This window comes from Trichechus manatus, unplaced genomic scaffold (genome assembly GCF_000243295.1).
Source record: "Trichechus manatus latirostris isolate Lorelei unplaced genomic scaffold, TriManLat1.0 scaffold00047, whole genome shotgun sequence".
Taxonomy (NCBI): domain Eukaryota; kingdom Metazoa; phylum Chordata; class Mammalia; order Sirenia; family Trichechidae; genus Trichechus; species Trichechus manatus.
In genome coordinates, this window is record NW_004443983.1 from 7,701,914 (window position 1) to 7,706,615 (window position 4,702).

A 4,702-nucleotide genomic window follows, 5' to 3' on the forward strand; every position below is an offset into this window, starting at 1 on the left:
AGCGCTATAAAAAGTGTGTTCCTCTAAGCTAGGTTTGAAACACTACACAGCTGACTTCCTGAAAACATGTGGTCAATAAGCTTCCAGATTTCTACAATATAGTCAAGTCTCTGTTTTCTTTGTATGTCTCCCAGACCTCAAGGGGCTATGGCTCCAAATCAAAGAGTTGTATTAGCAGCAAAGGACCAGAAGGGGTTCACTGGAAAGAGAGATCAAGGAACTGATGGAAGGAAAAATAAATCTGGGAAGAAGTTGCAAGTGTGGCACTCTGCTGAAAACCTTCTCTGGAAGATTTTTGCTGTTCTCAAAGGGCTTTGGCATGAGCCCAGAATCTGGAATTTATTCCATAAATATTTACTAAATGATTGCAATGATTCCAAGAACACCCCTTCTGCTGCCTGACCCTCTTCGCTGAACAGCTTCTTGCATCACGTTTCTTCTGTGCATGTGTCTCCATGGACTCATATTTGATTGTGTACATTCACGTGTAAACATAAAAAGACAAGAACCAGTCGCCGTCAAGTTGATTCCAACTCATGGTGATCCCATGTGTTTCAGAGCAGAACTGCACTCCACAGGGTTAGGGGAGCCCTGGTGATGCAATGGTTAAGAGCTCAGCTGCTAACCAAAAGGTTTGCAGTTCAAATTCAACCAGTCACTCCTTGGAAATCCTATGGGGCAGTTCTACTCTGTCCTATAGGGTCGCTATGAGTCAGGATCAACTCGATGGCAACGGGTTTTGGACCTTTTGGAAGCAGATTGCCAGGCCTTTCTTCCCAGGCACCTCAGAGTAGGTTTGAACCACCAACCAACCTTTTGGTTAGTAGCCAAGCCCTTAACCATTTGCACCATCCAGGGATTCCTATATACATATATGAGTATATATGAATTGTTAAAGAAGTGGTGAGAGAATAAAACGATTACCTGATTTATATATTACAACAACTTCATTACAGCATATTTTAAGTGGTGGGACTAGATAGTGATATATATATTAAATATTAAGACATATATGATTTTTAACAAGACTAGTGGTGTTATGTTTTCCACATGGATTGATTTCTGGTACTGGGTTAACAGTATACCATACACCATCATTCCTGAGGATACTAGGCTTCTGAATAGCATGGGATCAAAAGAGAAACTATCAGCCATCAATTCCTACTTCTAGAAAAGTGCTTGATTGTGTATCTGGAGGTCTACTTCCCACTACCTGGGTGATCTTGAGCAGAATGCCTAACCTCTCTGAGCCTGTTTTTGTATTTATAAATCAAGAGGGTTAAGCTAGTCTTGTTATTGTTGTTAGGTGCTATTGAGTTGATTTCAGCTCATAGCTAGTAGGTTTCCAAATCTTATTTTCTGAAGTCCTAAGTTTCCTCAGAGGTATCTTAGATGCCACCTTGAGGGCCAGGAAGAGGCCCGGGTAACATCTGATTTCATGAGAGGAGTTCTGCTTCTATCTGTCTTCTATATTGGGACTCTGCATTGGGTTTCATGGGAAAAAGAAGTTCATTACTAAAACAAAATTTATAAAACCCCAGGCCTGTAAATTCTGCAAGGTACCATGTAGTGCCTACCATAAGTCAGAAAAGCCCCTGGCTACTTCCATTTGGGAACTTCTGACATATTAGAAGATGAAGAAATACTAAAATAGGTTACCAAAACAATGGACTGCATAAGTATGTGATGAACATTTTTTAGTGCTGTTGTTGTTTCTTATTGCTGCATGTGTAGGATTCTTTAGAGACAGTCTCTCAGTTTGGGTTCTTTTGTAAACCAGAGCCTGGGCCAAATGGTTTTCTTGCTCCCCGCCCCCCACTACCACCTTCAGGATAATACATGGTTCCTGCCAGCTTTCTGATTCTATGAATCTGTGAGTCTTAGGTAACCCTTGTTCTTAGGATTTGACCCAACACAATCACTCCACAGAAAGGCCCCTCTATCAAGAGTCCAGAGAACTCCAGAGTGTTACTTCTCTGTTTCTCCTACATATTTCTAGACATAACCTTACTAAATTTGTTAACAGGGTTACTTTATTTCAATATACACATTATTTCAACAATCAAAATATTTGATTAACCAAAATATAATAAAATAAACCAATTTGTATAGTTCTGTGAATTTGCAGTAATGGAAGCTGACAACTATTGAAGCCTATATTTAACCAGTGTTGCTTACTGTCTTAGTCACCTAGTGCTGCTATAACAGAAATACCACAAAAGGATAGCTTCAACAAAGAGAAATTTATTATCTCACAGTGAAGTAAGCTAAAAGTCCAAATTCAGGGCGTCACCTCCAGGGGAAGTCTTTCTCTCTCTGTCGGCCTTCTCATCGATGTTCCCCTGGTCTAAGAGCTTCTCCACACAGGGACCCCAGGTGCAAAGGACACACTCTGCTCCCGGCACTGCTTTCTTGGTGGTATGAGGTCCCCCTGTCTCTCTACTTGCTTCTGTCTTTTATATCTCAAGAGGTTGCCTCAAGACACAATCCAATCTTGTAGATTGAGTCCTGCCTCACTAACACAACTGTGCCCACTTCCCTCATTAACATCACAGAGGCAGGATTTACAACACATGGAAAAATCACACAATACTGGGAATCATAGCCCAGTCAAATTGATATATACATTTTTGGGGGGACATAATTCAATCCATGACACTTATTTCATGAAAAGTGAAAATACAGCAAAATATTACATTTTTTAATCATCTAAGCATTAAAAGGAGCTATAAAATGTGACTGTGAATCACAAATAATGAAAACAGCCCCATTTTTTTTTTAAACATAGAAGTGAGATTTTAAAAAAGATTACTTCCACCTTCCATGGGTGGAATAGTATAAAGCTATTTATTTTAATGGTGTTCTGTGGTATGCATTAACTTTGTCTTTCATATCTGTGTAAAATAAATGCAGGCTCCGCATTTGACCAGATACCCAAAGAGGCTGAATTAAGTGCCTAACACCGGTGACAGCATTTGTTGCATTAACTGAATTCACCAGGTATAGTAGTTTATGAAAAATACAACCCATAACACAATATACAAGGTAAAGAGAAAACAGGAGAATGGGAAGTGCTCAAGTCTTCTTGGTGCAAGGATGGTTGCGAGCAGTAAAGCATTGTTGGGAGGATTCTGATTCCGATTTGCTCACATTCTAAAATACCTAGGCTGGGGTCACCACTAGTAACCAGTTGTCATAGAGTTGATTCTGACTCATAGTGACCTTATTTGTGTCAGAGTAGACCTGTGCTCCATAGAATTTTCAATAGCTGATTTTTTGGAAGTAGATCACCAGACCTTTCTTCTGAGATGCCTCTGGGTGGGCTTGAACCTCTATTCTTTTGGTTAGCAGCTGAGCACTTTTACAGTTTACTCCACTCAGGGACTCCTAGGCTGGGGTCACTATTTCCTTCTACTTCCACTGATTTATAGCCTAAGCAGCACGCTAAGCTGTGGGTAAGAGAGCAATCAAACTTGTACTTGCTAGAGAAAACTATGAAGAAACTAGCCTCAGTTACATGCTCAGGGATGCTGGTTTAGTTTATCTTTGGCACTGCGAATTTAACCCTTATGGTTTTGAAGATTCTCAAGAGCTCCTGAAGGTCCACACCAGGTAGCATTTTATCTTCATTTTGATAAAGCATAAGTTTGAATCTTATGCTTGAGAGCTTAATATGCAAGAGACAACTGCTTTGCAAGTGAGGTTCCTAAGTTGTCTCTAACTGCCCCACATCTCAGGCTGGTTATTATTGCTGTACACTTTTTATGCCTTTACAAGAACTCTTCGATGGTAAACATTCATATTCTTCTTGAAAATCTTGTGTTACTGCAGTGATAAAAATGAAAGGAAAAAAAAAAAAAATACAAGTCAAAGGAAGTCATAGTTCTCAGCCAGAAAATAAAAGTTCTGAAGAGTGAAAAGTTGTATTAGGAGGTGGCTCAGATCTATACACAATGAGCAACGAACAAATACTCTAGAAACAGAAAAGGTGACCTATGAAACCATTTCAGTGAGTGTTCCACAGTTCACTGTTTATTAAGTAAGAAATAAAATATCCTTACAAGTTGAGTAAGTAGGGATCTTGTTGTTATGTGAACCAACCAACAAACAAAAAACTCTCAACTGAAAAGTGATTTTAGAAGAAGCCCAAAACCTGTACAAACATTTCTATGAAGCAACCAGTGAGACGACTGGACTGACCACTTCCATGAGTAAATTTTAGGAAATGTTCTTTGCTGTGAAATTAATAAGAAAGAGCCACTTGGCTGCAAAAACATGTCTTGAGAGTGGAAGACAGTAAATGGGCACATATTAAAGGAAGATACCTGTGCAAATGCATATATCCAAGAAGAAAAATAAGCTTTGGAGTCTAAAGAGGCTGAGGGCAGACTGCCTCCTCTGATATCTTGCAGAAACGCCCCAGAAATCAGGATTACTTTCCTGAGCTGCCGTGACTTGACTTCATGCTTCTGTGAAGTACATTTCCTTTTCATCAGCACATTTTATCATCACTGGCAGCTTTGCTGATTTAAGTTACTAGCAAAATATAGAGTTGGACTTATTTTAGTGGTTGACTTTTTTTTTTTAATTTCTTTTTATTGTACTTTAGGTGAAAGTTCACAGAACAAATAGTTTCTCATTAAACAGTCAGTACACGTATTGTTTTATCACATTGGTTAACAACCCCACAACATGTCAACAC

At 39.2% G+C, this 4,702-nt stretch overlaps 1 long non-coding RNA gene across 1 annotated transcript in view; it reads right to left on the bottom strand.

The window, feature by feature from the left end:
* Nucleotides 1-3,736: 3,736 nt before the first annotated feature.
* LOC111820708 (uncharacterized) overlaps nucleotides 3,737-4,702 on the bottom strand; it is a 275,419-nt gene continuing 274,453 nt past the window's right edge. The window contains exon 6 of the long non-coding RNA XR_002824222.1: nucleotides 3,737-3,825. This is a non-coding gene — a long non-coding RNA (uncharacterized LOC111820708). The remainder of the gene's footprint in view (nucleotides 3,826-4,702) is intronic.